An 11,644-nucleotide genomic window follows, 5' to 3' on the forward strand; every position below is an offset into this window, starting at 1 on the left:
TCGCAACCACATGTGTCCCGACCTACCTATGTTTTATATTCCATAATATTTTTTCATAACAGAAAACTGTCTAATATGTTTTTCAAGGAAGCAACACTGAGTGCTTGAACCGTCTCCTTAGGGAACATGTTCCACACTTTAACTCTTTCATCACTGAAACAGTGTTTCTGTTGGTGCGAAACACAGCAGCTAGATTGCGCACAGCAACGTCCGAGAAACGTTCAAGAAGTGAGAAAATAGTTGTATTTGCGGAACTGCTGCCCAAGACACTGGGAGAAACTCACTGGACATTTTGAAACGTGCCCTGGGATATTTTAACATCCAGCTGAACAGGCAGCCGGATCCTCAGCATAACGTCTCATTCAAATGCCATCACCTCCGACAATGCGATGCATCGCCAACAATATATGGAAACCACAATTTCTGATTCAGATGTGAGAATATCACCACTGAGTGAGGCTGATAACTTTTCATTTGATGCAGCAATTGATTGCTGGATGTAGGAATGTAAGAATGTCAAATTGGCATTGTGTGGAGTATTATTCTCCGTGACAAGTGTTTCAGCTTTAGCTAAACTACAGCAACATCACCAGTGCCCACACTTCAGTCACACGGCCTTTGTTATTCCCTTCCTGTACCGAAAACTCTCTGCAGGTCTTTAAGCAGCTTGTGTGCTCCAATGGGAAGATGTTGCCATCTATTCCAGGCTGGCGAATTCCACTTTAAAGTGGGGACACATGTGAATCTCTCAGGTGGTTTAGATACCTGAAAAATAATTTGTATTACGCATGGTATCGTCTGGGATATTGCAGGCAAAGGCTTTCTGCATGGATGGAAAACCACCTGCTGCTAAGCGAATCACTGAGTTGAATTGCATAACTCAGGGAGAGTGTGTATTCCCCACGGCACAAACTCATCTATGAACTGGCGGTAAAATTGCTCATCAAAGCGTTCTCCGCTTTGGATAAAATACGGCTCCGATTTATGCTATTGAGCGTCATCCCACAGCGTGAGCTGCGTCCTGTACCAAGAGGAAGAATCGCTTTTTTTCTCTCTGAAGATGAGAATTCCGATAATTTTGAGGATAGAGCGGATATACGACCCAATTCTCGCTGCTGTTGGAGTTCCTGGCAAGTAGTTTAACCAGTTTATTTTCCACAGAAATAAGGAGTACCGTTTTCAGACTGACTCAGTCGGTAACACTCTCCCATGTGAATCAGAGCGTTGTGTGGTTTAGTCCCATGTCAAGACATTAACCTCACACTGAAGACTGACACTCGACATCAAAAGCAAACTACTTTAGTGTCGCGCCTCTCACACAGGGCAGTGTCACAGACGTTACACACAGTGGTGGAAGATAGCACTCCTCACACAGGGCAGTATCTTAGGCCGTACGCAAAGTGCTGGAGTTTAACGCCTCTCACACAGTGTATCATCTCAGACCTTACACACAGCGCGGGAGGGTGAGCTCCATGGTTACAGGTGCCTTCGTGAGAAAGGGAAGTGAATAAGAAAATACAAGATTTTCTGTTGGGTTGTTGAAAACTGTTACAGTAACAATAATAATAGTCCTTCCACTTGATGCAACGCTTTATCAATTATTCGAGTCGGATCGAAAACAGAGGCAAATGTATCGTGGTGTCGTGGACAAAAATCTTCCATATAAAATTGGTCACTCGCTTAATTGCTGTATGTGCGCTGTTCAGCTGCCGCTTTTGAATAAAATTCGCTCTGTTTGTTCTTATTGCCCTTTTCTCTCTGTTTTCTTTATCTCTCTCTCTCTCTGCCCGTGTGTCTCACCACGCCGACCCTCTCTCTATCTATATTTCTCTCTCTCTTTCTGTATCCCTGGACCGGAAGGTGATGCACAGCGGATAACGTTTGGCTCCATCTGCCTTCAAATCTCAAAAATTGGGGTTTGAATTTTGAAGGCGACAGTTGCCTCAGTCCACAGCGTTCAGTTCATCAACACTCTGTGATCTCTTCCAATGTTCATTATGACTGATCGTCTCTTTCTCACTCTCTGTAGCGAACATATTGGCGATTGTGATCCTGTGTCGAGGGCGGTGCGGTCTCTCCAAATGCATCTCTCGCTATCTGGTGGCCATGACAGTGGCCGATCTGATGTCGGTTATCATAGCAGTGATTTTCCAACGCATTGTTTACCGTAACTTCCTAAATTCATTCGTCACCATCACTCATATTTGCCGGTTGATTCGTTTCCTGGATTGTACAACAAGGGCAATGTCTGTGTGGTTAACAGTAGCTTTCACCTTTGATCGACATGTCGCCGTCTGTTGCCCAAAACTTAAAACAAAATATTGCACCGAAAGAACAGCTCTGAGAGTGATAGCGGTATTGGCTCTGATATTCTTTGTGGAAAACATTCCCTGGTATTTTGCATATGTACCACAGTACATAGTTAACGACACACCAAGGGATTGCCAACATAAACCCAGCTATTACACTTCCCTCCCATGGATAGTGTTTGACTGGCTCCACGTTATATTAACCCCGTTTCTCCCATTCGTTCTGATTTTGCTGCTCAACGCCCTGACTGTCAGCCAAATACTGGAGTCCAACCGAGCCCGCAGGAGATTGCGAGGACACAGTGATGGGGACAGGAATAGAGGAGCGAGTGACAGTGATCCAGAGATGAGGAAGAGAAAGAAATCCATCATTTTACTCTTTGCTGTTTCTGCAAATTTTATATTATTTTGGATAACATTTGTTTTATTTTTCTTATACTGGAGGTTTTCAAAAAAATATTACTACACAGGGTATAATGACCCTTCGTTTATCATCTGGCGTGTTGCCTTCATGCTGGTGTATTTGAGTTGCTGTACAAACACGTGTATTTACGCGGTTACTCAGACTAAATTCAGAGCGGAAATTAGGAAAGCGGTGACATTTCCTTTTATTCTGGCTGTCAGATTATTTCATTGACAAACTTCGCCAGTGGTTTGTGTGTCTGTGTGACTGAACCGACACAGTGATAGGATTCGTAATGTATCTGTGTGTTAGTGTCTCTGCTGCAGTGTCTCTGTTTGTGTGTCTGTATGTGTGAGGGTGTGTGAGCAGATGTGTGTTTCTGTCTGTGTATGGATGTGGGTTTGTGCGAGTGCGTATATTTTGGTTTGTTTCTGTGGGTCTGCCTGTGTTGTGTGTGTGAGTGTGTGTGGTGTCTGTACCCGTATGGGTGTGTTTGTGTGTGTGAGTAATTGTTGTAGGCTATCGCTTTAAGAAATCAAAGACAATTCAGTAAGAGCTCATGAGTCGAAGACAAAAAGTAGAAAAGAATACAAGGAATGGGATAAACTGATGAGTTTGCTCGTGGATTCAATGCTTTGCGTTGACAATAAATAAATGTATTAACAACAGTCGCTTTGCATTGAGTGCGATTTACTTGGGGCAAAGCATGACCTGGTGTTTGTTATTTGCACAGCATACTATCAGAGTATCGGTATGAAACAAGCCATCAGACTTCCATCCAAAGACTGCATTTCATCTGTTTGATCTTACGACACTCCCGACACTCACATTCCTTCTGGTTTTGCTGCTCAAGTCTCTGACTGTCACCCACATTACTGTGACCAGTCGAGTCCGCAGCCGTAGTAGCACTATATTGTGGGGTCGCTGCAATGTGGATACGAATTGATGTGCATTGACGGTGTGTGCAAATGGCTGCGGCGTTTCACTCACAAAGTAGATTCAAATCGCTCTACAATATGTTATCTTAAGCGTTTTGAGACGTGTTGAAAACGTAATATGGCGGTATCAGACGCAATGTTTGTTACTTTTAAAATTGCTATCGCTTTCCCTTTTAAACACAGAGACATTGGGCCTTTCCGCACACAGTTCTTCACACTTTCCGCCCCACATTAAACAATGGTTTGTACGCTTTCCTGATAGATAATCCAATGATTCTTCATCAACACCACTGTTCTCTTACATCGGCAGCATTTAAACTGTTCAGTCTGAAGGCACTCTCGAAACCATCATTCTTTCGGATTTCACCAGGTGTCTCCGTACAGAGAGACCAATCATTTTGTACATCGACAAAGCATATTATACTAAAACCAGTCTCATGTTCATAGCCCAGCCAGTTATGCATGGAACAAGACATCTATTAATAGACCAGGCCTCTTATACACACAGCAAACTGCTGTACAGAGAATCAGTTGTGATACAGAGTCAAAGCTGTTATACAGAGACCTGCCCGTTATAACCTGCCCGTTATACAGAAATCAGGCAATTACATACAGACAATGCCAGTTATGGAGATCAGAGCTGTTGTGCAGTGACCGGAGCTGTTGGACAGATATCCGGCCAGTTGTACTGTGACCAGGTATTGTGTACAGTGACCAGACCTGTTGTACAGTGAGCACAGCTTTTGTGAACAGTCCTTTTGTAAAGAATCCATGCCAGTTACACAGAGATTAGAACTGTTTTAAGTGACCAGAGGTGTTGAATAAAGAATTGCGCTATTACGCTGACATTAGACTATCTATACAATGACCGGGTCTATTTCACGAGAGCAGACCAGTTATGCAGAGACCAGGGATCTTGTGTTGATAACTGTTTTTATCCAGATATCAGGCTAGTTATAACGTGACCAGGCCTCTTATACAAGACCAGGCTGTTATGTCGAGACCAAGCCTGTTACACATATAGACCAGGCCTGTTACACAGATACCAGACCAAATATACATGGACGAGGCCATCGATACAGAGACCTGTAGCTTAATGGTCAGAGCACTCGCTTTGCAAGTGAGAGACCTGAGTTTAATTCCAGGCAGGTCAGGGCGAAACCTTACTCCACACAGAACCTAGTATTAATCCCTCCAAAACCAAAAACAATAATAAATTGGTCATTTTTAATGTACGACTGTTTGTGGGACATTGCTCTGCGCAATTGTCTCCCGCGTTCGCCCACAAATATAGAGTCAATTCACTTTAAAGTGTGTTCTGTGAAGCGCTTTGGGACGTCCTCCCGACGTGAAAAGCGCTATATCAAATGCCAGGAGAATTATTAATAATATTGTGGAGACCATGACTTGCTGTAAAGAGACCGGGCCGTCAAACTGAGATCTGATCTGTTATACAAAGTCCAGTCGTGCTATAGAGAGACACTCTTGTTCCCCTACTATATCTGACTTCGTAACCGCAAAGAAGAATGTCTTCTGCCTCTGCTCGGCGGACACCGGTCCGCTTTAGGTCCCGCGCAATTCACGCCCCACTGCGGGCATTCAGCATTCCTGCCCCAGACTCTGGAACTTCATCCCGCATGGCCTGTGCCTCATCTGCTTCAATTCAGGTCTTAAGGCCATCGTCGTCAACCATGCCTTCAATTTGAAATGCCCTCATTGCCTCACACGGCGCTTCCTCCGCCACCTCCTTCAAGCCAACTGACCCAACCATACCATTCCGCAACAAACGCCGACAGCTTCATATCCCACCCGCCTCCCCCGCCACACCCCCAAAACCCCACCCACCACCAATATGCACAAATGTGCGAGATTTCAGTCATTATGCACCTCGACTTCCCGAAAACCATCTAAGAGATACTACGTCTTTCAAAGAGCTTCAAATTAACCTATATGATGGCGCTTTTCGTCATCCTCCCCTCCATCCAACCCGCACATCAACCCTCCCAACTATCCACCGCCGACTTTGCTCGCTTGTCCATCGAGGAAACTAATTATGTGCTCACGAAACTTTAGAAAAAATGAATTATATTTAACCACTGCTGTGAACTATGCTGGAATATCAATATAGCGTTCAAATAATCTGTGTGTCGAGAGCTGAATTAATTATAAACATTGCAGAGAGTGGCGGAGGAATTCCTTCTTTGTTAACATTGCAGTGAGTGTCCATTTGGCTGAAACCCACCAATGGATGTTGTCTTCCAGTGAGAGTTAAAGTTTTTNCTCTGAGGTTATTTTTTCCGGACGGCAATTGCTTATGTTGACCATTTATAATATTGTTGATATATAAACTTCTCAGCAAATGTCCACACGCATCCAAGCTTATCTCATTGGTTGCTCATGAGGCTGCAGATCAAGAGATTCTGATTGAAACCCAGGCGCCACCTTATGTTCCAATAATAGCACTTTCTGTCACCCATTTTGCTGTTTTTAAACAATCCGTTGGTTTTTTTAACGCTTCAGGTGTTTGAAACCGATAGTGATATCAAAAAAACATCTCAGTTGATTGCTCAATCATTGAGAATCCCGGTCGGTGAAGCATTGCGTCATTGAATGGACGAGCACAAAATGTTGTCTCAGTTGATTTGTAATTTCGATTGCATATTATATTTTAAATATTCATTTGAGACACAGGAATGAAATCCAAACTCTCGGTTGAGGAAAGCGAGCAGGAGGAATGGCTGACATTTCGGTTCCAAACCTCAGTCTGTTTTCATCCTCAGAGCCACCCCCATGGACTATGTTGAATAAATGATCAGCGGTTGTAAATCAATCGTCTGTTTAATCAGTGATATTAACGTGGTCGATCAGGATGTGGTAAGATTTTCACAAAGAGCTATTGCTTATGCAACTCATTAAAATGTTATCACATCTGCTCGTGAATCGACTGCTCAAACGCACTTCTTGCTGGTCTCAACATATCCATCTTTCACGATGTCCAACTCCACCCAAACTCCACCCCATTACCCTAACCCACCACAACCAACGCCCTCCCATTGCCCCACATCACACCTCGGCTGCACCTGCCAACCTGAGACTCTACACTGCGTGGAGGGGGCTTTACAAGTGCAAGTTGTTGTTGCTGTTGCTCCTGCTTTCCAGGTCAGCGGCAACACATGCTTTCACACCCCAACACCTCGCTATTTCTCTGGTTTCCTCATACACACATCTCTGCCCAACTCCTGCCCTCAGCCAACATTTTGCTTACTGCTATGTCTCTGCCGATCTGCTGCCCTCAACTAAAACTTTCCTTCCTTGTGTGTCTCTGCCCACCTCCTGCATGGAAATATTATGAAACAATCCATAATGCTCCCTGTTATTATAGTTGTTCCACTGTTTATAGGAATGTTTCCAAATTCATAATAACTGTCAATTGTGATAATCTGTGGAAGAGGCGAGGTGGAGACTCGGGCAATGCAAAGTTGACCTCACTGAAAGCTTCCCTTCACATAATTACAAGTAAAAGTTACTTTGGATCAATACATCAGATGGGACACGTTGAGGGGAAATCTTCTGCACAAATTATTAACAATTCGTGCTCTGAATCATTTTTATTGTTTATTTCTGAAGTAACTCATCAGCATCTCAAAACATAACTCGGACACGATTCGGGAACGTAAAGCTGGGGTTGAGTAGAGATAAACTCTATTTACTATTCAAAACATGAAAGAAATATAAAAGTGTAAATGTTTTCAATATATTTTTACCTATTTTGTTTCACAGTGAGAAACACAGCTGCCGTATGGCGTTGCTTTTCTTTGGTAAAACCTTGAATTGAGTGGAAGAGCGGGTGGTCACTATGCAATGACAGGATCCGGGGGTCACTATGTGACAGGAGCCGGGGGTCACGATGTGACAGGAGCCGGGGGTCACTATGTGGCAGGAGCCGTGGGTTACTATGTGACAGGGGCCGGAGGTCACTATGTGACAGGAGCCGGGGGTCACTATCTGATAGTAATCGGGGGTCACTAGGTGACAGGAGCCGGGGTTCACTATGTGACAGGAGCCGGAGGTTACTATATGACAGGAGCCGGGGGTCACTATATGACAGGAGCCGGGGGTCACCATGCGACAGGAGCCGAGGCTCACTATGTGCAGTGACAGGATATGTAAAGGCACATTACTGTTAATGGAAGGAGAGGTTTAGAGGGATTGGAGGGATGGAGGGAGCAATGTAGGCAGAGAGGTGTGAGAGTAGGAGGGAGATAGAAATGTAGTAAGGGAACGAGTGAGAGAGAGGGTGATAGGGGTTGGGGACAACAACAACAACAGCAAATTAGATTTGTAGAGAGCCCTCCACGCTGGACAGGGGTCTCAGAGCGCTTTACAGTTTCGTATCCCGGAAACGGGCCAGTGGGGAGGGGGGAGAGGTGACCAGAGGCACGGTCAAAAAGTGAGGTCATCAGTAGAGACCTGAAAATGTGAGGGGAGGGGGCGAGACGTAGATCGTGAGGAAGGCAGTTGCAGAGTCTCGGGGCATCGTGGCTGAAGGCACAACCGCGGATGGTGGAGCGGAAGACTCGGGGGACGAGGATGAGGCGGGACCAGGAGTTGCTGTTTTGAGGAGTGAGGAGGTCAGAGAGGTCGGGGGCTGCAGGGGAGTGCAGTGACTTCCATTCGAGGATGAGGATCTTGGAGTGGATCGTCTCTGGAATAGGCAGCCAGTGCAGTCTGGCCAGGACTGGGGGGGTCGGGGAGGGGAGTTTCTGCTGGACATAGTGAGGGAGGCTGTGTGCGACAGCGAAGAAGTTCGTTAGGGGTTTTGGTGGGGGAGTGTCCGGCAAATGTTGTTTACTAATGATTAATAGCATAATAATATGCATTAATCGACAGTGTGTAGAAAGCTCATATCGCAGTAGATGATCAAGTATGGGGCAGCGGCGGTGTGACACACTGTAAAGTGAATTGACTGTATATTTGTGGGCGAAAGCGGCAGCCAATTGCGCACAGCAATGTCCCACAAAGAGTCGTAGATTGAAAATGACCAATTTATTATTGTTTGGGGTTATGGAGGGATTATTATTAGTCTCTGTGTGGAATAAGGAAACTTGCCCAAGGTTTCCCGCTGCCTGGAATTAAACTCAGATCTCTCACTTGCATAGCGAATGCTTTAACCACTGGGCTACAGGACTCCATTAGAACAAAGTTGGATCATTGCTCAGGTATTTTTGTTATAGTTAACTGCTTTTTTGGGGTGACGTTTTCCTATTTAGAAGTATTTATCGATTGTATTTTTTTTTGATAAACTTTGCTGCGCTTAGAACAACAACAATATGACCTTTGTTTCGCTCCTTTCGGAAGACCTATTTGACAGTAAAATCTTGATAAAAGGCTTTAAAGATACGTTGATCGTGTTGTCGGGCGCCGTATCAGACGCGAGAATTAACAACAATATTTATTATTATAGTAAAATGCAGTCTTATATCACAACAGTAAAAATAGCCAGTCCAGATGTTCACTTCATTGCTGTAATGTGCGTTGACGTTTTGTCCTCTCGGCCTCACAGTAATGTGGTTCAGCGCTCGAACGGTTTTGTCCGACACAGAGTGCGATGGAAGGAGAATAGTTCAAACCAACAGCCACTCGCGAGGCCCTGACCAGGAAAACATTTTCATTGGCCTTTTTTTTGTGTTCATGCGGTAAGAAAAATGCCCTATAAGGAGATGGATATGAGTAAAGAAAATTTGTCTCACACACCGTGACCACAGGTTCGTTTACAGCTATTGCAGCTGCAAAGCACCGAATACACAGGATGTTGCTCTTTTCGCTCTCTCCCTCTCTCTCACCGCACACCGCAAACCCCACTAACCCTCCAATCCCCGCACACCCCACAACCTCCCGCCCCCCACCCCCACCCGCCATGTGTGCTTTGCAAACTCCTTCAAGTGATTTACTGTAAACCCAACTACCAGCTGCTGATCCCTGACTGTCCTCCTGACGCGGAAGACGCTGTAATAATGTTATTGTAGTTATGACCGTGGAGCTCTGCCACTTGGAGCACTCCAGTGAATGAAGTGAATTGGATTCCCAGCAGGACGGGACTTTAGCGAGTTTCGCTCTCGACACCCCTGTTTACGTAAAGAGAAACCTGGTTGTTTGTTTGGTCATTGGTGGATCACTTTCCAGGGGTAATAATTTCTTCCAAATTAAAGTAATAGTCAGTGCTTTTAGGATACAGCTGTGGGCAATTGGCTTCCGTACTTTGCACGTAACACGTAAAAGGCATTTCACTTTACTAAAAATCTGAACTAAATAATGGTGAGGAACAATACTCCGTATTCTGTGAGACGTCTCGGAAACGTTATGAGCGGCTATATCAGATGCAAATATGATTCATATCGTCATTGTCAAGTGTTCTGAGGAAGTATTTCTGAAGAAAACGAGGCTATCAATTGGCCCCAACATATATGAAGTGATTGAATAATTTTGTTTGGAGGATCTTTGCCAGGTAAAAAGGCAAAGATCGTCTTTTTCTTTTCAAACGGTGCCATGAGATCTGTCCCGTCGACTTGAACAGGCGCAGATTCTCGGTTTATCTTCTTTTAAGATGTAGGAGCAGTACGAGGCCATTCGGCCCCTTAGCTACACAGCCATTTATTAGGCTGATTCCCTAATCTAATTCAAATTACCCGCCCTATCCCCATATTCCTGAATCCCTCTCGCCAACAAGTCACCCCTATCAATCAAAGGTTAAACAACTGGACGATGAACCCTGAGTTACGTTGGATGCCTAATGTGCTATTGCTTATCAATATTTCTCTACCAAGAGCTACATTTCCTACTCTTAATATTTTCATATTTCTCTTCTTCTCGTCCCTATAAATTATTTTAAAAAACGCGTTTCAATATTCCCCAATGATTGTCTTTTTCTCATGAGAAAATGAGCTTTGGGATGTCCTCCAGACGTGAAAGGCGCTCTATAAATATAATTTTGCTGTTGTTTTTCTTTTGTTGATGACGAGAAGCAATGAAAGTTGCTCAGTCCCTGGATTTTCTGCGTGCGTTACAACAACGCCTCAAATTTCTTTTGGATCTCTTTTTTTTATGTGCGAGGATTATTGCTTTCCAGTATGTTCCCTGATGGTCTAGTGGTTAGGATTCGGCGCTCTCACCGCCGCGGCCCGGGTTCGATTCCCGGTCAGGGAAGCATTTCATTTCGCTTTTTCGATTGGTACCGACATTTGCCTGTGCACAAAAAAAAGCAGATATGTCCTGCAATCGCAGCTGCGCTTCACAGCACCAATAATAATAATAATACTTGCATTTGATATAGCACCATATAGCGTCTTCGAGACGTCTACAATCTCTTCACACAATGTAGTTTAAAGTAAGTTGACTGTATATTTTTGGGGGAAATGATCTGTTTTATTCAAATCAAAACAGCCGATAATCGTTTTCTTTATTAAAGACACAAATCAGGACAGTAATCACATGTAATATCCGGAATTGGTTTCAGAACAAATTAGTTCAGTTAAAATTTGATTTTTTACGGCACTTCAACTGAACTGCTCGGAATAAAATTTCTCCTGAGCAAGTGGGTGTCCGGAAGATTATGCCACTGCCTCAAAGTTATGTTGCAGCAGCAGATCGGTTGAATTAATTGAATAACGTATCTGTCTGTTGTGCGGAAAATGCACCATAATATGTCAGTCACAAGTTTTCTTACCGTATATCAGTAATCAGAGCTTCCAGTGACTCACTCAGTAAGTCAGGCCGTTAGCTCAGTGGTTGGGAGCGCAGTGATAATAACGCCAAGGTCGTGGGTTCAATCACCGTACGGGCCATAATTTTAATTGCTGCCCATTACGGTACAATAGCAGCAGAGGTAATGACAGCAATAATAATAATAATAATTAACCTGGCATTTGTCATAGCGCCTGATCACGTCTCCAAGACGTCTCAAGGCGCTTCACAGAATATACAGTAAAGTGAATTTA

The 11,644-nt window shown here is 44.2% G+C and overlaps 1 non-coding gene across 1 annotated transcript; it reads left to right on the top strand.

Annotated features, from left to right (window-relative positions):
- Positions 1–10,781: 10,781 nt before the first annotated feature.
- trnae-cuc lies at positions 10,782–10,853 on the top strand. The gene has a single exon. It is a non-coding gene; the product is annotated as a tRNA-Glu (tRNA).
- Positions 10,854–11,644: the final 791 nt, after the last annotated feature.

Source organism: Callorhinchus milii, unplaced genomic scaffold, assembly GCF_018977255.1.
Source record: "Callorhinchus milii isolate IMCB2004 unplaced genomic scaffold, IMCB_Cmil_1.0 Scaffold363, whole genome shotgun sequence".
Taxonomy (NCBI): domain Eukaryota; kingdom Metazoa; phylum Chordata; class Chondrichthyes; order Chimaeriformes; family Callorhinchidae; genus Callorhinchus; species Callorhinchus milii.